The sequence below is a fragment of the Hylobates moloch genome, unplaced genomic scaffold, assembly GCF_009828535.3.
Source record: "Hylobates moloch isolate HMO894 unplaced genomic scaffold, HMol_V3 SCAFFOLD_8, whole genome shotgun sequence".
Taxonomy (NCBI): Eukaryota; Metazoa; Chordata; class Mammalia; order Primates; family Hylobatidae; genus Hylobates; species Hylobates moloch.
Window position 1 is genome coordinate 90,280,395 of NW_026652283.1, and position 25,471 is coordinate 90,305,865.

Sequence of the window (25,471 nt, forward strand, 5' to 3'; positions counted from 1 at the left end):
CAGTACTATGCTGTTTTGTTTACTGTAGCTTTGTATAGTATATTTTGAGGTTAGTGTGATGCCTCCAACTTTGTTCTTTTTGCTCAGGATTGCTTTGGTTATTTGGAGTTGTTTGTGGTTCCATATGAATTTTAGGATTTTTTTTATTTCTATGAACAATGTCATTGGTATTTTGATAGGGATTGCATTTAATCTGTAGATCACTTTGGGTAGTTTGGTCATTTTAACAATATTAATTCAATATGTGAACATGGATGTCTTTCCATTTTTGTGTATGTCCTCTTCAATTTATTTCATCAGAGTTTTATAATTTCCTTCATTCCCTCCCTCCCTCCCTCCTTCCCTCCCTTCCTTCCTTCCTTCCTTCCTTGCTTCCTTCCTTTCTGAGACAGAGTCTCAGTCTGTTGCCCAGGCTAGAGTGCGGTGGCCTGATATCGGCTCACTGCAACCTCCACCTCCCAGATTCAAGTGATTCTCATGCCCCAGCTTCCTGAGTAGCTGAGATTACAGGCCTGTGCCACCATGCCCAGCTAATTTTTGTATTTTTAGTACAGACAGGGTTTTGCCATGTTGGCCAGGCTGATCTTGAACTCTTGGCCTCAAGTATTCCTCCTGCTTAGGCCCCCCAAGGTGTTGGATTACAGGAGTGAGACACTGCCTGGCCACTACTGATTTTTGTATATTGATTTTATATCCTACAACTTTATGAATTTCTTCATCAGTTCTGAGAATTTTTTGATGAAGTCTTTAAGTTTTCTATATATAAGATCATATCATCTGCAAGCAGTGACAATTTGACATTTCCTTTCCAGCTTAGATGCCCTTTATTCTTTAATCTTGCCTAAATGCTCTGGCTAGCATTCTCCATACTATGTTGAATAAGAGTGGTGAAAGTGGATATCTTTGTCTTGTTCCAGTTTTTAGAGGAAAAGTTTTCAATTTTCTCCTGTTTAAGATGATACTAGCTGTGAGTTTGTCATATATGGCCTTTATTGTGTTGAGGTATGTTCTTTTTGTACTTACTTTGTTGAGAGTTTTTATCATGAAAGGATGTTGAATTTTATCGAATGCCTTTTCTGCTTGATTAAGATGATCGTTTGGTTTTTGTCCTTGATTCTGCTGATGTGATGTATCTTTTGTTTATTGATTTGCATATGTTGAATCATCCTTGCATCCCCGAAATAAATCCACTTGATCATCGTGTGTAATCCTTTTGATGTGTTGTTGGATCTGGTTTGCTAATATTTTGTTGAGAATTTTTACATCTGTTTTCATCAGGGATATTGGCCTGTAGCTTTCTTTTTTTGTTGTGTTTTTGCCTGGTTTTGGCATTAGGGTAGTGTTGGGGTTGTAGAATGAGTTTGGAAGAATTCCCTCCCCTTCAATTTTTTGGAATAATTTGAGAGGAATTGGTGTTAGTTATTTAAATGCCTGGTGCAATTCAGCAGTGAAGGCATGGTCCTAGGCTTTTCTTTGTTGGGAGACTTTTTATTTCTCCCACAATCTCATTACTTGTTATTGATTTGTTCAGGTTTTCTGTTTCTTCCTGATTCAGTTTTGGTAGGTTGCGTGTGTCCAGGAATTCATTTCCTCCAGGCTTTTCATCTTGTTGGCATATAGTTGTTCATAATAGTCTCTAATGATCCTTTGTATTCCTGTGGTAACAGTTGTTTTTTTCATTTCTGATTTTATTTATTTGGGTTGTTGCTCTCTTTTTTTAAAACTAGTCTAGCTAGTGGTTTGTGGATTTTATCTTTTCAAAAAACTTTTTGTTTTGTTGATTTGTATTTTTTTGTCTCTATTTCATTATTTCTGCTCTAATCTTTATTATTTCTTTCCTTATGCTAATTTTGAGTTTCGTTGGTTCTTGTTTTTGTAGTTCCTTGACGTGCATCATTAGTTTGTTTATTTGTAATCTTTCTGCTTTTTTTGATGTAGGCATTTATTGTTATAAACATTCCTCTTAGTAATGCTTTTGATCTGTCCCATTGGTTTTGGTATGTTGTGTTTCTATTTTCATTTGTTTCAATTAATTTTTCAATGTCCTTCTTAATTTCTTCATTGACATATTTATCATTCAGGAGCATGTTATGTGATTTATATGTATTTGCACAGTTTCCAAAATTTCTGTTATTATTGATTTCTAGTTTTATTTCATTGTAGTCAGAAAAGATACTTGATATGGTTTTGATTTTAAAAAATGTATTGAGACTTGTTTTGAGGGCTAACATATGATCTATCTTGGAGGATGTTCTATAAGCTGATGAGAAGAATGTGTATTCTGCAGCTGTTAGAAAAAATGTTCTGTAAATGTCTGTTGGGTCCATTTGGTCTATATTGCCGTTTAAATCTGATGTTTCTTTGTTGATTTTCTGTCTACATTATCTGGTCAAAGGTATTGAAATCCCCAACTTAATTGTATTGGAGTCTGTCTTCCCTTTAGATCTAATGATATTTGCTTTATATATCTGGGTGTATATAGATTTAAAATTGTTATACCCTCTTACTGAATTGATCCATTTATTATTATATAATGACATTCTTTTTCTCTTTTTACAGTTTTTGACTTAAAGTAAAAAACTTGCTTGTTTTTGGTTTCTGTTTGCATTTACATTTGGCATTTAAAAAATTATTTTTATCTTTAACTTTCGTGGGTACATAGTAGGTGTATTCATTTATGGGATATATGAGATCTTTTGGTACAGGCATGCAATGCATGGTAATCACATCATGGAAAATTGGGTATCCATCTCCTCAAGCATTTATCCTTTTTTTTGCATTTATCCTTTTTATTACAAGCAATCTAATTATACTCTTTTAATTATTTTTAAATGTATAATTAAAGTATTATTGACTATAGTCCCCCTGTTGTGCTATCAGATACTGTCTTATTCGTGCTTTCTAATTTTTTTGTACTCATCAGCCATCTCCACCTCCCCCCCACCCCACACCCAACTACCCTTCCCGGTTTCTGGTAACCATTCTTCTATTCTCTATATCCATGAGTTCAGTTGCTTTGATTTTTAGATCCCACAAATAAGTGGGAACATGTGATGTTTGCTTTCTGTGCCTGGCTTATTTCATTTAATATCATGACCTCCAGTTCCACCTATGTTGTTGCAAATGACAGGATTCTGGTATTTTTTTTTGGCTATATAGTACTTCATTGTGTATAAGTATCACATTTTCTTTATCCATTCATCTGTTGATGGACACTTAGGTTGCTTCCAAATCTTGGCTATTGTGAACAGCGTTGCAACAAACATGGGAGTGCAAATGTCCCTTTGATATACTGATTTCATTTCTTTTGGATATATACCCAGCAATGGGATTGCTGGATCGTATGGTAGCCCTATTTTTAGTTTTTTGAGACTGCTAAATGATTCTTCATAATGGTTGTACAAATGTGCCTTCTTACCAATAGTATACGAGGGTTCTCCCTTCACTACATCCTCGCCAGCATTTGTTATTGTCTGACTTTTGGATAAAAGCCATTTTAACTGGGGGAGATAGGATCTCACTGTAGTTTTGATTTGCATTTCTCTGATAATTAATGATGTTGAGCACTTTTTCACATGCCTGTTTGCCATTTGTATGTCTTGTTTTGAGAAATGTCTAGTCAGATCTTTTGCTCATTTCTTTTTTCTTTTTCTTTTTTTTTTTTTTTGAGATGGAGTTTTGCTCTTGTTGCCCAGGCTAGAGTGCAATAGCATGATCTCATCTCATCACAAACTCTGTCTTCCGGGTTCAAGTGATTCTCCTGCCTCAGCCTCCTGAGTAGTTGGGATTACAGGTATGTGCCACCAAGCCCGGCTAATTTTGTATTTTTAGTAGAGACAGGGTTTCTCCATGTTGGCCAGGCTGGTGTTGAACTCCCGACCTCAGGTGATCCTCCTGCCTCAGCCTCCCAAAGTGCTGGGATTACAGGCATGAGCCACTGCACCCGGACGTTTTGCTCATTTCTTGATCAGATTATTAGATTTTTTTTCCCTATAGAGGTGTTTAAGCTCCTTATATGTTCTGGTTATTAACTTCTTGTTAGGTGGATAGTTTGCTAATATTTTCTCCCATTCTGTGTATTGTCTCTTCACTTTGATGGTTGTTTCCTTTGCTGTGCAGAATCTTGATGTGATCCCATTTGTTCATTTTTGCTTTGGTTGCTTGTGCTTGTGAGGTATTACTCAAGAAATTTTTGCCCAGATTAATGTCCTGGAGTGTTTTCCCAATGTTTTCTTGTAGAAATTTCATTGGGATTTCTTTTTTATATTTTTTCACTTTCAGTCTATGTGTGTCTTTACAAGTGAAGTGAGTTTCTTATAGGCAGAATAGGCTCTTGGTTTGTTTGGGTTTTTTTGGAAATGGAGTTTTGCTCTGTCTCTCAGGCTGGAGTGCAGTGGCACAATCTTGGCTCACTGCAACCTCTACCTGCTGGGTTCAAGTGATTTTCCTGCCTTGGCCTCTTAAGTACCTGAGACTACAGGCGCCTACCACCACACCCAGATAATTTTTATATTTTTGGTGGTGACAGGGTTTCACCATGTTGGCCAGGCTTGTCTCGAACTCCTGACTTTAAGTGATCCTCCTGCCTCAGCCTCCCAAAGTGCTGGGATTACAGGCATGAGCCACTGTGCTGGCCTGGGTCTCTTTTTTTTAATCCATTCAACCAGTCTATATTATTTAATTGGGAAATTTAATCCATTTACATTCAAGGTTATTATTGAAATGTGATATTTTTTTCTGTCATATTGTCAATTGTTTTCTAGTTGTTTTGAAATTCTTTGTTCTTTTCTTTCTCTAATCATTTATCTTTGCAGTGATAAGGTTTGATTTATTTTTCTTTCTCATTTGTGTATCTTTTCAACCAGTTAGTTTTGTACTTTTGTGTTTTCATGATGGTAGTTATCATCCTTTTGCTTCCAGATGTAGGACTCCCTTAAGTATTTCTTGTAAGGATGGTCTAGTGGTGATGAATTTCCTCAGTTTTAGTTTGGGGAAAATTTTATTTCTTCCTCATTTCTGAAGGATAGTTTTATTGGGTTCGATATTCTTGCTTGGCAGTTTTTTTCTTACAGCACTTTGAATATATCATCCCATTCTCTCCTGGCCTGTAAGGTTTCTGCTGAGAAAAATGCTGTTAGTCTAATGGGGATTTTCATATATGTGACTTGACATTCTTTTCTTGCTGTTTTAAAAATTCTCTCTTTGTCTTTGACTTTTGACAGTTTGATTATAATGTGCTTCAGAGAGGACTTTTTTGGGTTGACTATATTTGAAGATTTTTTAGCTTCCTGGATGTCAATGTCCATATGTCTCCAAAGTCTCAGAAAGGTTTCAGTGATTATTTTATCAAATAGGTTTTCTATTCCTTTTTCATCTCATTTCCTTCTTAAACATTCAGAATGTGAATATTTGTTTGCTTAATCGTGTCCTGTAAGTACTGTAGGCTTTCTTTATTCTTTTTGAATTCTTTTTTCTTTTTTTAGTCTGACTGGGTTATTTCAAAAGACCTGTCTCCAAGTTCAGAAATTATTTTCCTTTTTTTTTTTTTGAGACGGAGTCTCACTCTTTTGCCCAGGCCGGAGTGCAGTGGTGCTGTCTCAGCTCACTGCAAGCTCCGCCTCCCGGGTTCACACCATTCTCCTGCCTCAGCCTCCCGAGTAGCTGGGACTACAGGCGCCTGCCACCATGCTCGGCTAATTTTTTTTTGTATTTTTAGTAGAGACGGGGTTTCACCATGTTAGTCAGGATGGTCTCGATCTCCTGACCTCATGATCTGCCCACCTCGGCCTCCCAAAGTGCTGGGATTACAGGCGTGAGCCACTGCACCCGGCCCTCAGAAATTATTTTCTTCTTCTTGATCTAGTCTGTTGTTGAAGCTCTCTATTGTATTTTTTATTTCATTAGTGGAATCTTTTAGCAAGATTTCTGTTTAGTTCTTTTAAAAAAATGATATATGTTTCTTTGTTGAATTTCTCATTCAGAGCATTAATGTTTTCCTGATTTCATTTAATTGTCTGTATTTATCCTGTATCTTGCTGAGGTTCCTTAGGCTCATTAGTTTCAATTCCTTTTTAGGCATCTGGTAGCTTTCATTTTGGGGAATGTGTTACTGGAGAATTATTGTGTTCCTTTGGCAGTGTCGTGTTTCCTTGTTTTCTTATGTTTCTTGTGTTCCTATGTTGATATCTGTGCATCTGGTGAAATAGTCACCTCTTCCAGTTTCATGGAGTAGCTTTCATTGGGAAAGACTTTTTTCCTGCAGTTGTGACCTGTAGTGTTGATTGCATAAGGTGCTTTGGCTTTGGTTCTGAGTGGGTGCAGTAGTATAGTCTCCACACTCGATCTTAGACAAAAGGCTGAGAAGCAATAACAGTTATGTAGTCTCTGTGTGATTTTTAACAGCATCAGCAGTATTTGAGTGCCACAGTGGCATAGACTGTTGACATTTATGGAGGCAATAGTGTAGTTTTGCTGGTAGTAAGTGTCCATTGGTGGCCAGTTCTTGGATTATGGGAGGGTGCTTGCCTGGAACAACAGCTTTACTGATTATAGGATGCCATTGCCAGCTGTGGTGGGCACCAGCCCTGAGGAACACAGCATGTGATGTCTCTACCTCTGGAGGGGGTGGGGTTAGCAGAGGTGGTGTGTGCTAGGTAGACCAGTCCTCAGTCCTTGGGGGACATGTACACATGCTATATCTCCACCACTGGATGAGGCAGGGTTGCTGGTAGCAGTGGGTGCTAAGTGGGCAGGTCCTTGGTCCCTGGGGACTGTTTGAGGTACATGGTAGCTCTGCCACTAGAGGGGGCAGGGTCTCCAGTGGTGACAGCCTCTAGGTGGGCTGATCTTTGGTCTCTAGGGGTGCCCATGCATAAGGCAGCCTCATCACTGGAGGGGATAGGGTTGCTGGCAGCGGTGGGTACCAGGTGGCTGGCCATGCACATTGGATCCCTTACTCCTGAGGTGACCTCCTTACTGTGCTGGACTACCTGCTTCCTGGAGCACAGAGTGCTATGTGGGCTTTAGTGCTAGAGTCATGGCTCTACTACTAGGTCTGGCTGGGATATTGGCACTCAGTCTTCTGTATGGGCATGGTGGAATGACCACAGGGCCCCAGGATACAGGAGATATAGGGGCCATTGGATCCTGGGGCAGGATGTACTTCAGCAGTGGCTTCTTTCCCAAAATGGTCCCATGCCGTGACAGCTTAGGTCCCAGGGAGTGTGCGGGAGAGGGTTCATTGTGTGTTTGTGGATGTATTTTAAAATCATCACACTGCCATAGGCAAAATACATAGATTTAGAAACAAAGGGATATTGTACCTAATGACCCACTTAAAACAATTTTTTAGACTTCCATTCTCTGAAATTATGGGCTTTGGTGGTTTAGAGGTTTGTTTCTAAAGAAAGGAGTTCCTCCAGCAAGGGCTAAACAATGATTTCTTTGATTTGGAGCCGAGACTGCCATCTGACCATTTTCCATGTCATCTATCATTGGATAAGCAAGAGAAGAAGAGGGTGAATGAGAGGAAGAAGGTTATGGTATTGACTGATGTTATTAAACTTATCATCAAGCAAAAAAAAATAGTTTTGCTGGTATATCTTTAAACAGATAGATCTACCAAATGCTTGGATCCCTTAGAAATGAAGGTACTGCCTGAAAGTAAAAGGAGCATGGAATCGCTGGTAGAGAAGGGAAGTCATAAATGGAAGGAAGGCCTTATGATCAGGGGAGGAAATGAGAGCTGTCATCTTGTTTATGTATTTTTTGTTTCATGTATTCTTTTATGTGTTTTCACTTTTCTTTCTTTAGCCTTTATACTTCACTATTGTATGTAGGGTGTGATACTGTTGTAAACTTCATTATTTAGTCCATAAGTGTCAGAATGTGGATAGGAAATCAGTACAGAACTTGAAGAAGAATGGCCACCAACTAGACTTGGTGATGGATGGTTCTAGACTTGGAATTGGGTTGATGGATGTGGTAACTGATGACACATTGGATTGACTTCCTTGGAGAGTGACAATGTGAGTGCATCTTTGATTGTATAAAGGAAACTTGCAATATTTTAAGTGGCAACACTTTTTTGAAATATAAACATTGGAAGCAATGGTTATATTGGTGTTGGGCAACCAAAGGGATGACTTTGTGTTTGACATTTTTGTGGTTTTATTTTCTGCTATCATCTGAGTCCTCTTTCTATGTGTGTGGAATTCCTCACTGTGTGTGTCTTGGTTGTGGTGAGCAATACTCCCAGTATAGAAAATAAGGATAGTTACTCACTTTTATAGTTAAAGTATGTTCATGTAACCTCAGCTTGGCTAATCAGATAACATCTTGACTGCAACCTCATGAAACTCTGAGCTACAACCAACCACCTAAACTGCTCCTGAATTCCTGAACTACAGAAACTGTGTGAAACAATAAATGTTTATCATTGTTTTAAGTGGCTAAGTTGTGGGATAATTTGCATTGCAACAATAGATAACTAATACACCTTCTCTTCCTCATGGGGAGTGGAAATGTCACAGCGTCTTCACAACTTTCACAAAGATATTCTTACCAACACCCTCTTCAATCTACCATTTAATTGTTTGCCTTGTCTTACAAAATTGCTAGGAGGCTTGTCCTGGCAGAATTCCTTTAACAATCTTTTTAGCATTTTCTGTATGAAAAGACTGGTTTCTTTATTCAAAATGTAAGAAACCTTGACACCTACTATATTGTTTTCGGCTTTTAAGACTTCTGCCAAAACTCCTAGATAACATGAAAAGTTTAACATCCTTTTTTATTTTTGACTCCCATTCTCATTTCTATCCCCCATTATAAGTACAGTCATCCCTCAATATCTATGGGGGATTTGTTCCAGGACCTCCTCTGATACCAAAATCCAAGTATACTCTAGTCTCTGATATAAAATGGGATAGTGTTTGCATATAACCTAAGCACATCCTCCTGTACACTTTAATTGTTTTTATTTTTAATTTTATGTGTACATAGATGTAGATATATTTATGAGGTACATGAGATACTTTGATAGAGGCATACAATGTGCAATAATCACATCAGGGTATATGGGATATCTATTACCTGAAACATTCATATTTCTTTGTGTTACAAACATTCCAATTGTACTCCCTTAGTTATTCTAAAACATACAACAAATTATAAATGACTGTATACACCTTCTTGTGCTATCAAATACTAGGTTTTATTCATTCTATCTATGTTTTTGTACCCATTAATGATACCCACTTCCCCCACCCCCACCACTACCTTTCACAGCTTTTAGTAACCATCATTTTACTCTATCTCCATGAGTTCAATTGTTTTAATTTTTAGTTCCCACAAATTAGTAATAACATGCAAAATTTGTTTTTCTATGCTTGGCTTATTTCACTTAACATAACGTCCTCCAGTTCCATCCACATTGTTGCAAATGACACGATCTCATTCCTTTTTGTAGCTGAATAGTGCTCTATCATATACATGTGCCACATTTTCTTTATCCACTTGTGTGTTGATGAACACTTAGGTTGATTCCAAATCTTGGCTATTATGAGTAGAGCTGCAATAAACATGAGAGTGCAGATATCTCTTCAATATACTGATTTCCTTTCTTTTGGCTATATACCTAGCAGTGGGATTGCTGGACCGTATAGTAGTTCTATTTTCAGTTTCTTGAGGGAACTTCTATACTGTTCTCCAGATCGGCTGTACTAATTTACATTCCCACTAACAGTATATGAGGGTTCCCTTTTCTCCACTAGCATTTGTTATTGCCTGTCTTTTGGATAAAAACCATTTTAACTGGGGTGAGATAATATAGTTTTGATTTGCATTTCTTTGATGATCAGTGATGTTGGGCACCTTTTCATTCGTATGTCTTCTTTTGAGAAATATCTATTCAGATCTTTAGCCCATCTTTAATTGGATTATTAGATTTTTTCTTACAGAGTTGTTTGTGTTCCTTATATATTCTGGTTATTAACCACTTGTCAGATGGATAGTTTGCAAATATTTTTTCCCATTCTACGTATTGTCTCTTCACTTTGTTGATTATTTCCTTTGCTGTGCAGAAGCTTTTTAACTTGACATTATCCCACTTATCCATTTTCTTTGATTGTCTGTGCTTTTGGGGTATTACTCAAGAAATCTGCTTGGCCAGGCGTGGTGGCTCTTCCCTGTAATCTCAGCACTTTGGAAGGCCTAGGCGGGCAGATCATTTGAGGCCAGGAGTTTGAGATCAGCCTGGCCAACATGACAAAATCCCATCTCTACTAAAAATACATAAATTAGCCATATGTGGCATGGCATGAGAATCTCTTGAACCTGGGAGGTGGAGGTTGCAGTGAGCCGATATTGTGCCATTGCACTCTAGCCTGGGCTACGGAGCAAGACTCTGTCTCTAAAAAAAAATAAAAAGAAATCTGCTGAGTGCAGAAAGCTGACGCAGGAGGATTGCTTAAGTCCAGGAGTTCTGGGCTATAGCGCACTATGCCAATCAGGTGTCTGCACTACATTTGGCATCAATGTGGTGACCTACCAGGAGCAGGGGACCAGATCACCTGGTTGCCTAAGGAGGATTGGACTAGCCCAGGTCAGAAATGTAGCAAGTCAAAACTTCCATGTTGCCGGGCACAGTGGCTCATGCCTGTAATCCCAGCACTTTCAGAGGCCAGGGCGGGCGGATCACAAGGTCAGGAGATGGAGACCATCGTGGCTAACATGGTGAAACCCCGTCTCTACTAAAAATACAAAAAATTAGCCAGGCGTGGTGGCGGGCGCCTATAGTCCCAGCTACTCGGGAGACTGAGGCAGGGAGAATGGTGTGAACCTGGGAGGCGGAGCTTGCAGTGAGCTGAGATTGCACCACTGCACTCCAGCCTGGGCAACAGAGCAAGCCTCCATCTCAAAAAAAAAAAAAAAAAAAAAAAAAACCTTCCATGTTGATCAGTACCAGGATCACACCTGTGAAGAGCCACTGCACTTCAGCCAGAGCAACATGGGGAGATCCCATCTCTAAAAAAAGAAAAAAGAAAAAATTTTGCCCAGACTAATGTCCTGGAGAGTTTCCTCAAGGTTTTCCTTTAGTTGTTTCATAGTTTGAGGTCTTAGATTTAAGTCTTTAAACCATTTTGATTTGATTTTTATATACAGCAAGAGATAGGGGCCTAGTTTCATTCTTTTGCATATGGATATCCAGTTTTCCCAGCACCATTTACTGAAGAGACTGTCCTTTCCCCAGTGTATGTACTTGGCACCTTTATCAAAAGTGAGTTCATTGTAGATGTATGGATTTATTTCTGGGTTCTCTATCTGTTCCCTTGGTCTGTGTGTCTCTTTTTATGTCAGTACCATACTGTTTTTGTTACTATGGCTCTGTAATATAATTTGAAGTCAGGTAATGTGATTCCTTCAGTTTTGTTCTTTCTGCTTAGGATGGCTTTGGCTATTCTGGGCCTTTCATGGTTCCATATAAATTTTAGGATTTTTTTTATTTCTGTGAAGAATATTATTGTTATTTTGATAGGGATTGCATTGAGTCTGTAGATTGCTTTTGGTGGTATGGACATTTTAACAATATTAATTATTCTGATCCGTGAACATGGTATATCTTTCCATTTTTTGTGTGTCTGCTTCAATTTCCTTTATCAACATTTTGTAGTTTTCATTGTAGAGATCTTTTACTTTTTTAAGTTTATTCCTTGGTTTTGATTTGATTTGTTGTTATTGTAAATGGGATTACCTTCCTGATTTCTTTTTCAGATTGTTCACTATTGACATACAGGAATGCTACTGATTTTTTATGTTGATTTTATATCCTGCAGCTCTACTGAATTTGTTTATCAGTTCTAATAGTTTTTTGATAGAGTCTTTAAGTTTTTCCCAATATAAGATCATATCTGCAAACAAGGATAATTTGACTTCTTCCTTTCCAATTTGTATGCCTTTTATTTATTTCTCTTACTGGGTTGCTCTAGCTAGGACACTGACTACTATTAAAATGTTCAATAACAGTGATGAAAGTGGACATCTTTAATGTGTCCCAGATCTTCGAGAAAAGACTTTCAGTTCTTCTGCATTTAGTCTGATACTGACATAGGTCTGTTGTATATGGCTTTTACTATGTTGAGATATGTTCCTTCTATGTCCAGTTCTTTGAGGATTTTTTTTTTATCGTGAAGGGATGTTGGATTTTATCAAATGCTTTCTCAGCATCAATTGAAATGATCATATGATTTTTGTCCTTTATTCTGTTAATATGTTGTATCACCTTAATTAATTTGTATATGTTGAACCATCCTTGCATCTCTGGGCTGAATTCCACTTGGTCATAATGAACGATCTTTTTAATGTGTTGATGAATTCTATTTGCTGGTATTTTGTTGCCTCCTGTATCGTTTTTGTTTGTTTGTTTGTTTTGTTTTTTGTTTGTTTTGTTTTTGAAATGGAGTCTTGCTCTTTCATCCAGGCTGGAATGCAGTGGTGCGATCTCGGCTCACTGCAACCTCCGCCTCCTGGGTTCAAGCAATTCTCCTGCTTCAGCCTCCTGAGTAGCTGGGATTACAGATGCACACCACCATGCCCGCTAATTTTTGTATTTTTAGTAGAAATGGTGTTTCACTATGTTGGCCAGGCTGGTCTTGAACTCCTGACCTTGTGATCTGCCCACCTTGGCCTCCCAAAGTGCTGGGATTACAGGTGTGAGCCACCATGCCCATCCTATACTTTTAATTATCTCTAGATTACTTACACCCAATACAATGTAAATGCTATGTAATAGTAGTTCTACTACATTGTTTAGGCAATAACAAGAAAAAACTCTTGAGTTTTTTTGAAATATTTTTTATTTGCAGTTGCTTGAATCCACAGATGTGGAACCCATGGATATTGAGGGCCAACTGTACTGTGATGTGTTCATATAATCTCTCAGATTCCCTGTGAATGCCTAATGATAGCCATGTGCCATGACCTAAGGAATATTCTCAAGTCAATCTTAACACACCTGAAGTTATTCACATGATATGGGTCAATTCCTAAGTCAGCCTTTGCCCTTTGAGAATTCACATTATTTCTCCAAGCCCCCAAGGTCTTAACTAATCTGTAAAATAGTAATAACAATGCTTTTCTCACAAGGTACTTCTGAGGTATATTGTAGTTCTGTTCTCTTTGAGTCTCCAATCTTTGTTTTAAGCATTTTTATGCAATAAAATATAGATTGTACATGAAAAAAGTTTAACATCTGGAAAGAAACCTCACATGTATAATAAACAAAAATGTAGTAAATATAAAAAGTAAATAAGAGTTTTAGAAGGCTTCTGCTTCCAAACAAACCAGACTTGCTATTATTAAATCATTCTCTGAAGTTTGATCTTTCTTCTGCCAATTATCTGAGCAAGTTAATTAAGTTTTCTCTCTCTCTCTCTCTCTCTTTTTTTTTTTTCCAAGATGCAACCTCCTTCTGTTACCCAGGCTGGAGTGCAGTGGTGTGATCTCAGCTCACTGCAACCTCCACCTCCCAGGTTCAAGCAATTCTCCTGCCTCAGCCTCCCCAGTAGCTGGGATTACAGGCGCCCACCACCATGGCTTGGCTAATTTTTGTATTTTTAGTAGAGTCAGGGTTTCGCCATGTTGGCCAGGCTGGTCTCGAACTCCTGACCTCAAGTGATCTGCCCACCTCGGCCTCCCAAAGTGTTGGGATTGCAGGCATGAGCCACTGTGCCTGGCCAGTTTCTCTCATCTTCAATTTCTTTATCTGTAAAATGGTAATAAAAATGGTACCCATTTCATATGGGTCTTCTGAATTCAAATGAGATGATCTTAGCATAGCACTTAGTATGCAGGAAATATTCAGTATATTTTAGGTATTATTTTTAATGATCAGCTTGCCCAGGAAACATTGGCAAAGTGTTATAATTTCCTAGAGTCAACTGTCTCATAAGTTTTATGTAATATAGGCTCTCTCACTTTTTAAAAATTTTCAAATCAGTTTGAAATTTTCTGTTTTTCTTGCCTCCTCTCTTGCTTTTACAAGCTGGAAAAGGTCTTGTGAAATGATAAAGCTTGTTTTTTCTTTTTGTTGTTGTTGTCTTCAGATTGTCCCGGTGCTTCACATGTTTCTGGCTCCATGTTCAATCTATTTGCTGAACACAGTGAAAGTATCCAGTATGTCTTTCCACTGTACCCTAGAGTTGGCATCTTGTTTACCAGAGGGGAGAGGTGAATGTTTTCGTATTTTTTGTTTGTTCAAGAGGAATTAATATATTTTGAAAATATATTTAAAAACGCAACATAATTAGAGCCTTTATTTATAACTACCACTGTCTGTTAGTGATTAATATATTAATTTGGATATTTTAAAGACAGATTTTTAAAAGAATAGAATAAGACTCATTTAAATAATGCAGAAATGCTAAATAAACTATTTTTTTGAGCAACTGAGTTTATTTTATCGCCCTGGTCCTGACACAGACATCAGTCTATTTTAAACACGTCAGTTCTAGAAGTATATTTAGAAGTACAGGGGGAAATGAGCACGTAAGAGTCAGTCAGTATTCAGAGATTAATCCACTCCTTTTGTATAACCATTTTTGTTTTGTTAGTTATTTTTTTGTTTTTATGTCAGTAAAATATACTTTTTCTAAGTTTTTCCTTCACTATAAAATATATCTATCAGTTGGTTAAAGCAGGATGCAAATGTGGTGGGAATTGTGACTTAGCAGAGTTTGACAAACTTTTTCTGTAAACAAAATAAACTTTTTAATGCAAGCCTATCACTGATATTAATCAGATTCATGGAGAAACTAAGAAGCTGCATAATTTCTTCATGGCCCTTTAATAATCTTCTTTGAAGAAATAATGGTGTTATGATATATAATAGACTAGAAGATCATAATTAAATAATTATGCAGAAGTAAAGCAAGATTATATCAATATACATAGAGACTCAGAATGCTTAAAATGTTTAAGTTCAAAGTTGTGTACTATTTTTGTCCTGGCAGAAAGACCTCCATTTTATCTTTCTTTTTCTTTTTCCTTCCTTTGTTTTTTTGTTTTTGTTTTTGTTTTTTGTTTTTTGTTTTCGACAGAATCTCGCTGTCACCCAGGCTGGAGTGCACTGGTGCAATCTTGGCTCATTGCAACCTCCGCCTCCCAGGTTCAAGCTATTCTACTGCCTCAGCCTCCCAAGTAGCTGGGATTATAATCACACGCCACCACACCCAGCTAATTTTTGTATTTTTAGTAGAGATGGGGTTTCACCATGTTGGCCAGGCTGGTCTCCAACTTCTGACCTCAAGTGATCCTCCTGCTTTGGCTCACCAAAGTGTTGGGATTATAGGCGAGTGAGAAGCCACCCTGCCTGGCCAAGACCTCAGTTTTAAATACAGTCTTTACAATATCCTTTTGAAGTTGTAAGAAGTCATGGTGCTGAATGCTTCATTGTTCAACAGTTCACTTATTTCTGAACACACTGAGAAGAAAACATCCTTCAGTTCTTTTATCTCCTTCTGTCTATATATTTTACATCCCAATATTAGAGACACATAAACCAGTCCATTTTCCATTTCAAAAATGCTTTGACCGCCATCTAACTTTCCCACTGGAGGGCAGTAGAGAACCATCCAGGCCATCCTTGATATGCACTAACTGGCGAATATGACAAGTCAGATTTCAAAATACTTAACACTTATTCCCTACTGATGAAAAGTCATAACCAAAGTATCTTTTCAGGAAACCTATTTGCTCCCATAAAAGTGCTATAATTGATCATGAAAATACATTAAAAGAAATAAAGCAAAATGTGTTTGTAAAGTACTAAGTGGGCAAAATAAAAACAATATAAAAACCATGTCACAAATGTGCTTTGTGTGTGTGTGTGTGTGTGTGTGTGTGTGTGGTAGGATTTTTGTCAGGAGCTGAACTGGCTGAGGCTTCTTACAATACTAGTCTAAAAACGTGCGCTGGATGTAAATTTTAATCCACAAACTGATGTGTCAAATTGGATGTTGCATTATTAAAAATAAAAATAATTTCGAGCTCTTGGCCAGCTAAAATGATAGAAAATGTAACTTCAGTTATTGTTAAGATTCTTCTGACACTCTAATTTACCATAAAGTCACTCATGTATCCCAGGGGTTACATGCCTGGAAGCACCAACAATCCTCAGGCCATAGTGGTTAGGGCTGAGATGCCTTAGAGTATCAGAAATATGGTCCCTTGGAAGTGGGCGAGCCACTGGTCTTTTCTGCCGTTGGGACTGGGATTTTTTGTTAGGGCCGGGAATCCCAGTGCCTAGGGCTGCACTTCCCGAAGAGCTCCAGCCATCATGACCAGGTTCTGTCACCAACCTAGATGTTTTCAGCAGTGGTCACAGGTCTGCCCTCTTTGCAGAGCCTCTCCTGCTTTCGCTCACTCCTCCTCTTGCCTCCAAAGAGAATTGGCTTGCCCCCACCATGCCCCTCCCCACCTAGATTTATAGTTTAACCTCTTCAATGAGCTTGAGCTTTCACTAAGAGCAAGACCAGAGATGATATTTAAGCAGTTTCTGCTTTATGCCCAGGAATATAAACCACTTCTGAGACCAGCAAGCACTGTGGGCTGGCAACCCTCAGCAGATGGTGTAAATGGAAGAAAAATTACACCAAAAACAAAATATACTCTAATGTCTGAACAAATCATCTTGCCACAGAAGCTGGGACTGAAGACAATTCTTTTCCTAGTAATCTCCCTATAGCAACCACAGGCATTCTTTATGTCTCTAAGCACCTTCAAACTGCATTCAAAATTATGGTTGTGAATCTGGAAATCTTTCTTTGCTAACTTGTTGTACATGAATGCCTGCAGAAGCCTTTGAATGGTAAATACTGTGGGAGGGGCAGTTGCCATGGTGACTGTCCAATGGACCCATTTTCTTACACTTCAATTAGATCTTCGTTGCTGAACTGCTATGAATGAGAAGGTAACAACTCAGTAACATCTGGAAGACAGGAGATGTGAGAGATGCTGTTCCAAATGTAGCTACATTCTAAATGCCCTGAGTTGTACTACGTTTGCCTTGAACCATCTCTTCATGGGTGCCCCTGCCCACTATGCCCTTTCCCACTATGGGAAAATCTGTTTGGAACACACATGAGAGTGGGCCAATTTCCCTAATAATACAAGAAGTGTTTACAAGTTAATATGAAAAATACCAAAAGCACAATAGGAAAAAATGAGCAAAGGATATGTACAGGCATCTCACAGTAAAAGAAAATAAGTGGCTTTAAATTGCATAAAAATATGTTTAACTTCATTTATAATCAAGAAAATACATATTTATATAGATATAATTTTTTACCTATTACATTGGAAAACGTTTAAAAGTTTAATAAGGTACTGTGTTCAGAGGATGTGGGAAAACCATCTTTTTTTACACTTAGATTGGGAGGGTAAATTGGTATAACCTCTTTAGAGAGTGACTTAGCACTTTTTCTAGAAATTTACCTACCGATATGTTAACAGTTGACTTAAAAACACAGGTACAGGGATATTTACTGAAGCATTGTTGGAGTAAATGATCACGACAGATTAAATGAATTATTGATACATCCATAAAGATGCATCCAGACAGTTACTGATACTGCCACGCATAGGCAGTTACTAATGGGTTGAATATGACTTGTCCCCTATAAAACTCATTTGCAATTTGATTCCCAATGTAATGATGTTGAAAAGTTGTGGGACCTTTATGAAGTGTTTGGGTCATGAGGGCTTTGCCTTCATGAAGGGATTAATGCTGCTCTCATGGGACTGGGTTAGTTCTGGTTGGGGTCAGTGAGTTCTTGCTCTAACGGGACTGGATTAGTTACCATGAGAGTAGATTGTTATAAAGCAAGTCCACCCCTCATGTTTTGTCTTTTTCACACACTCTTGCTCTCTTGCCATGTGATGCCATTTGCCAAGTTATGATGCCGTACAAAGCTCTTGCCAGAAGCTGTCATCATGCCCTTGGACTTCTCAGTCTCCAGAACTGTGAGCCAAATAAACTTCCTTTCTTTATAAATTACCCAGTCCCAGGCATTCTGTTATAACAACAGAAAACAGGACAAGACAGCAGTTAAAGAATGGTATGGCATGAGTGTTTATTGTCTCAGTTTGACCTGAGGTAGAAATATAATTAATATAAAATCTCAAATAGGTTTAAGACAGATCCTATGTGCCAATTTACAAATGAAATATCCCTGAGAACTGGTTACAAGCATCTAGCAGGTTTAAGGATATTAACAGTGTCAAAGCATGGGAAGAGGCGTTAAAAGATTTCTTTGGAAAAAATCTGTGCTGTGAACCCTACCCCTTCTCCCCCAAGGGGATGTATCCTGTGATCCCAAATATAATGGGGTAGATCTTCAGTGAGAGCATCTGAGAGCTTGGTAAGTGACCAGTTGGGTGGTCTGGGGTGTAACCCTTCAAAATCTAGAGGGCTAGAGATGGACCAACTAGTTGCTTTGGTGGTAGAGCCACAAGAGTGCTAGTTGACAGACTGTACTCGCACAGTTTTTTATTTGGGAGGGGGTAAGGGTTTGATGAGGGTTTTCTGTAGACTAGATGGATGTGTGGGAGATGGGAGAAAAATCCAGGCTGAACTGAATTAAGTCCCACTCAAGAGGACCACCTGGGAGATGAGAAAGAAGTCTTCGACTATGAAAAATGTGTGGGTGCATCACCATGACCCAGGGCTGAGAGGGATGCAGCTAGGCCAAGGAGCAGAATATGTCACCTCTTCAGGAGACTTGAAGCTGGGTCACAGAGCTGGGGCTCCCAGAAGTGCCCAAGAAAGCTCTAGAGGGTAAAATGCCAGCTTCAATCATCTGCTAGTTCCAGAGAAGCCACCAGCTAAGGAAGAACTGTCCTACCTCCTTACTTCTCAAATCCTTGCTTCAACCTTGGTAGTATCTGAAATAGCAGCTGTGAATGGGGGGTAGACAGCCTCCCCAGTTGGGTTTGTGAGATGTTTTAAGGGATAGGGGCAGTGATAGTTTTAAGGGGCTAAACTTTCAGAAGCCAAGTGTTTATTCCTAAAGTTCATTTGCCTGAGAAATTTGCCCACAGCTGAGTGCCAATGCTGGTCCTTCTTTTCTTACCTACACTTTCGAGCTCAGCTTCCAATTTACAAAAGAAAGCCATGTGTTCTGAATCTCACTATCATGCACTGACCCCTGGGCAACAAGAAGGGATTTTTGAAAAACTGGTGTCAACCTTGAGTAAGTCAATGACCCCCAAAACCCAATAACAATCCTTTTGCAAATCTCGTGGTTTAATAAAGCTGAAGGAGGATCTATCCTGCCAGATGAGGCCCTTTATGGTTGCCACTGGCTTTGTGAGCATGACTTAAGTAAGGAATAGTCTTTACTGAGTAAAGGAAAACCCCCCACGCCAAGGTAAACAAGACAGGGATGTTCAATGTCCCTCATTCTACCCATCTTTCCATGTGAGTTGTTTCTAGGGCCAGGGTTTCTGCTGGACATTTTTTTTTTCTAGTAGAGTGACCCATTCCTGGAAGTGGCCTCCATGGGAGGAAGTGGCATCAGGCGGTCTTGATTTGGAGGGCCAGCTGTTTTCAGAAGTTGTCTAGGAAAGTTAGCTCTCCTCTCCCTGGGGGCTTTAGGAACATCTGGAGCGACAGACTCTCTCTGACCTAACACTAATAAGGCTCTTCTAAGCCCTGAAGACCCAGACTGTGGGCTCTGTCCTTGGCTTGCTTATTCTGCTTTCAGAAAGAATCCTGCCGAGTTAGTGTCACTAGAATCCCCCACCCTTGGTATCTGACCACCCTTGATATCTGATGAAATTCCTCAACCCCTCTCCCTCAGTACCTTATTATCCAGGCTGCCTTCAGCTAGAAGCTGAATCAGTTTAGAATCCCTCTTATTGCTGATGTTCCCTTTTAGTAATTTCCATTCACTGACCTCACCCTGCACCTTGGCCATAATTTCCCACTTGTCCTTGCATTCAGAAGGGAGCCCTTTCTAAACTGAGGTCTCTCTTTCCCTATTGCAATAGCTCCTGAATAAAATTTGTCTTCACTGCTTTAACTTCTGTCTGGCCCTGGTTTTCTCTGACAGGGGTCTGCAGGATGTTAAAGGCCCTTTACCCGGGAGAAAACCACTGGTATCATGGGAAGCTGGACTTAAAGGTTTTCATCATGATGGGAGAAGGGAGAGCTTCCATGACCCAGCGAGGTTGTAGTTCAGGTAATTCGTGGTGAGCAAAATGAGTTGTTTAGAAGACACTTTTAAATTATATCCCAGGTAGAGAACAGTGAACACATCTTAAGTATAGAGTTTAATGAATTTTCAGAAAGTGAACCTTCCCACATAAAAAAGAACACAGGATTATTTTAAAGATAAATATCTGCCTTGTATAACGACTTGTCAGCTGAGAAATCATCGCAGACAATCTCTAATGACAGATCAGTATGTGATATTTAAGGTTGAAAGGATTTTCTTCTATGTATTTTTTAAAGTTTTATTTTATTTTTAATTGACATATAATGTTCTAAAAATATGGAACACTTCATGAATTTGCGTGTTATTCTTGTGCAGAGGCCATGTTAATCTCTGTATCATTCTAATTTTAGTACATGTGCTGCTGAAGCAAGTACTCTTCTATGTATTTTTGTCAACAAGGTTTTTTAGTGCTTTAGGTATAAAAGAAAGAAATAATAGCAATAGAACTGTCAGGGGCGTTCGAACCAGAGAAACTTCATCTTGAATTAGGGAGGAGTAAAATAAGGCTGAGACCTACTAGGCTGCATTCCCAGGAGGTTAAGCATTCTTAGTCACAGGATGAGATAGGAGGTTGGCACAACATACAGGTCACAAAGACCTTGCTGATAAAACAGGCTGTGTTAAAGAAGCCAGCCAAAACCCACCAAAACTAAGGTGGCGATGAAAGTGACCTCTGGTTGTCGTCACTGCTTACACACTAATTATAATGCATTAGCATGCTAGAAGACACTCCCACCAGCGCCATGACAGTTTACAAATGCCATGGCAATGCCAGGAAGTTACCCTATATGGTCTAAAAAGAGGAGGAACCCTTAGTTCCATGAATTTCCTATCCCTTTCCAGGAAAACTCATGAATAATCCACCACTTGTTTAGCATATAATCAAGAAGTAACAATAAGTATAACCAGCTGAGCATCCTGTGCCGCTCCTCTGTCTAGGGAGTAGCCATTCTTTTATTCCTTTCCTTTCTTAATAAACTTGCTTTCACTTCCCTCTATGGGCTTGCTCCAAATCCTTTCTTGTGCGAGATACAAGAACCCTCTTTGAGGGCAATTTGGCATGCTGAGTACTTTGAACTAAAGGAGACTGGAAGGTCTCAGAAGCAGCCTCAGAACCAAGGTCTCTCTGACCTCCTGCCCTCCTGTATCCCACCCCTCCTCTCTTGAAGTAAGTCAGGAACAAGAATTCCTCTTCCCCAAGGGTGAAGCTAGAACTCCCTTTATCCAAAGCAAGCTATTACTCTAAACTTCCTTCAACCTTTCTAAGAGCTCGTGCAGAGGCCAGGTGGTTCCACTTGGTGCTTTGAGGGTTTGCTGAAAAACCAACTTGGAAAAGGCAGATTAACTGGAGAAAAGGCATACAAATTTATGTAATGTGTATGTACAGGAGCCTTCAGAAGGAAGACCCAAAGATACAGGGGAAATTGTCCATTTTCATGCTTAGGTTCAAAAAAGTATGGACAGCCATGTAGAAATGTGATTGGACAGAAAGGGTATGATCTAATGCTAATAGACTGGGGAAATCCAGCAAGGCCTATCTGTCTAAACTCTTCTGGCCCTCTGTGAGCATGCATTCCTTCCTTCTGGGTATGGGGCGGGACCCTTTCTGAAACGGGAGTCTTACGACTTACAGCCAAACAAGGAAGATCAGATAGCTTTTTTTCTGGCCAGTTTTACACAGAAAGGTAGGGGAAAAGTTAAGAGTATTATGTTCAGGTTTTATGGCTGGCTTTGGGGGAAAGGGGTTCTGGTTTCTGTGACCTGACTTGGGGAAGAGGGATTCTAGTTTGTATGGCTAGTCTCAAGGGAGAAACTTTTTCTCTCACGGCTGCTTCTGAGGTCTTCATTTTGGGGTATTGTTTTCTGAGCCCCAACACTGGCCATAAAGATGTTCTCTGATCTGCCCTTGCCTGATAGTAGGTCGTAAGACCTTACCTCATTCCAAAGGGTCCTGCCCCATACCCAGGAGGAATAAATGCTACAACAGAGAGGCCAAGAAGATTCTGAACAGACAGGTCTTCCTGGGCTTCCCCAGTCTATCTACTACTATTAGGTCATACCCTTTTGTCTAATCACATTTCTACATGGCTATCCATTCTTCATCAAACCTAAGCATAAAAACAATTTTCCCTGGGTCCCTGGGTCTTCATTTCTGAAGCATGTAAAACTTTGATTAAATGAATTTGTTATGCTCTTCTCTTGTTATCCTGTCTTTTGTTATAGGAGTATCTGCAGTGACACTTGTGATGGGGAGGAAAGGTATCACACCTTTCAGTCCCTACAGTTTATATACATAGTCATTACTCCTCCATGGAGACAGAAAAAACTGGTGATTGGGAAGGGGGACTGAAAGTTGGGGATCTTGGCCAGGCACGGTGGCTCATGCCTGTAATCCTAGCACTTTGGGAGGCCGAGGCGGGCGGATCACCTGAGGTCAGGAGTTTGAGACCAGCCTGGCCAACATGGTAAAACCCTGCCTCTACTAAAAATACAAAAATTAGCCAGGCATGGTAGCGGGTGCCTGTAGTCCCAGCTACTCGAGAGGCTGAGGCAGGAGAATCACTTGAACCTGGGAGGCAGAGGTTGCAGTGAGCCGAGATCATGCTACTGCACTCCAGCCTGGGCGACAGAGCAAGGCTCTGTCTCAAAAAAAAAAAAGTTCTGGATTTGGGAATCTGAGGTGAAAGGCAAGTCTATTTTTCATCATCTACCTTTATATTCTGCTTGATTTTTTGTTTGCTTTTGACATAAGCATATATTATTTTTAAAGAAAAAAGGGTATCTTTTATAAACCTACTGTGACAAATAATAAAGCAATAAAAGATATAAAGGAAGCATTGCAGAAAATACAAGGAGAAATGAATAGAAATGTAAAAGTCATGGGAGGAGAACCCTCAAAAAACCCCTTTCAGGTTTTGACAATTGAGCAGACAAAAAATAAGTAAGGGTATGAATAGCAGTTCTCAATATAGGCTGTTTATGAAGAACAATTTAGAAGTTTCTTTTTAAATGCTTTTTTATTATGGAAACTTCAAACATATGCAAAAGTAATAGACTAACCAAATGAGCCCACATGGTCCACCACCCAGCATCAACCATTATCAATTGATGGCCAACTGTGTCCCCATCCAGTTTCCCCCTTTCCAGATTATATTGAAGCAAATCGCAGAAATCATATTGCTTGATCTATAAACATTTCCTCCAGTCTCTAAAATGTAAGTATCTCTAAAATGTAAGGACTCCTTTTAAAAGGCATAACCACAATACCCTTATCACTTTTCGAAAATTAAAAATTTGTAAGCGTAATATCATTATCACACTTAAAAAATAACAGTAATTCCTTAACTTCATCAAAAATTTAGTGCTAAAGTTTCCAATTGTTGCACAAATGCCATTTCTAGAAAGCTGTGTTTATTTTATTTTATTTTATTTTTTTGAGACAGGGTCTTGCTCTGTCGCCCAGGCTGGAGTGCAATGGCATGATCAGGGCTCACTGCAACCTCTGCATCCTGGGCTCAAAATCTTCTTGCCTCAGCCTCCCAAGTAGCTGGGACTACAGGCATGCACCACCGTGCCTGGCTTATTGTTATATTTTTCTTGTAGGGACAGGGTTTTGCCATGTTGCCCAGGCTGGTCTCGAACTCCTGGACTCAAGCAATCCACCAGTCTCAGTTTCCCAAAGTGCTGGGATTACAGGTGTGAGCCACTGCCCCTGGCAAGAAAAACTGTGTTTAACTCAGGATCTGAGTAAGTTCTACACATTTTGATTAGTTGATGTGTCTCGCAAGTCTCTTATTGTAATCTATACTTTACCTAGGAAGTGTCAACTGACGAAAGACAAGGTTCATAAATGTGGGAAGGAAAGCTTTATGTCTCATAAAGGGTTGCAGCCTGCAGGATGGCCATTCTGACAGGCTGGGAAGCACAGCCTCCAGTAAGAAGCCAGAAACAGACCCTTCAAAGGAGGGGCAAAGGGAGCAGAAATTTATGTGGAGCACAGTGGCCAAATAGACATATTTATTAAGCTATCGGAAGAGTCATGAGTATTTACAAAAGGAGAAACATGCACATGCACAATTGAGCTTCACTCCTCTCCATGAGTCCCAGAGACAAAACATAGCAATGTTAGCATGATCTGAGGGTGGAGTTTTTGGCCCTCTGATATCAAAAGGTGAAGCAGAGGACACACAAACCCTTACTGTGCCTTCTCCTTAGGCCAGAACTACTCCAGTGGTGATTTCTTAATCAGGCAAAAAAGGAGGGGCAGCCTTAGACACTTGGTTGATTGATATCAGTGGTGGAGTCTCTTGAAAGGGCTGGTTTCTGCTAAGCCCTGAGAGATGAAAGCCTAATCATGGTTAGTCAGGGAGGGGGTATAACAAGGTATGTCTGAACCCCTGATCCCAACATGGCCAATAACTCAGTTTTCAAGATTATGCTGGGGGCTCCTTGGCCAAGCAGTCAGTTGAGGGGCTTAGAATTTTATTTTTAGTTTACAGAAGCTTCTAGAAAATGTTGTTCAGGCTCCATCCAGACAACATTGAATTTTACCTGAGTCGTATTGCGGAAAAAAGAAACAGTTAAGAATCCTTCCCATGCCCTTGAAGGCTAAAGGCAAAAGAAAGAGCATCTGGCTAGACCAGACCTCCCCCACTGCCACAACTTTATCACTGTTATATAATTTTTGCAAATGCAGTTTCAAAACAATGATTTTTTAAATTTTATTTTTATTTTTATTTATTTATTTATTTATTTTTGAGATGGAGTCTTGCTCTGTCGCCCAGGCTGGAGTGCGGTGGCGCCATCTTGGCTCACTGCAAGCTCTGCCTCCTGGGTTCACGCCGTTCTCCTGCCTCAGCCTCCCAGGTAGCTGGGACTACAGGTGCCCACCACCACACCTGGCTAATTTTTTGTATTTTTAATAGAGACAGGATTTCACCATGTTAGCCAGGCTCGTCTTGATCTCCTGACCTAGTGATCCGCCTGCCTCAGCCTCCAAAAGTGCTGGGATTACAGGCTTGAGCCACCGCACCTGGCCCAAAACAACGATTTTTTAAAGACACTCAACATCAAACAACAAAAGACAGTTTCCTTAACAGGAAACAAAGGAGGTGAACCCTATCTTGAGAGAGCTTCCAGGTCTTAGAACAGGAAGGGGAACCCATCAGAGTACAGTAGCTTCCTTGAGTCGAGGAGAAGGA

The 25,471-nt window shown here is 39.5% G+C and overlaps 1 protein-coding gene and 1 non-coding gene across 2 annotated transcripts in view; one reads left to right on the forward strand and one right to left on the reverse strand.

Annotated features, from left to right (window-relative positions):
• Nucleotides 1-25,471, forward strand: part of SCN11A (sodium voltage-gated channel alpha subunit 11) — a 195,818-nt gene that overhangs the window by 5,312 nt on the left and 165,035 nt on the right. The window contains exon 2 of the mRNA XM_032159133.1: nucleotides 14,100-14,223. The gene's annotated coding sequence lies outside the window, so the exon portion shown is untranslated. The remainder of the gene's footprint in view (nucleotides 1-14,099; nucleotides 14,224-25,471) is intronic.
• On the reverse strand, nucleotides 20,541-20,644 carry LOC116473947 (U6 spliceosomal RNA). Its single transcript, XR_004249509.1, has one exon. It is a non-coding gene; the product is annotated as a U6 spliceosomal RNA (small nuclear RNA).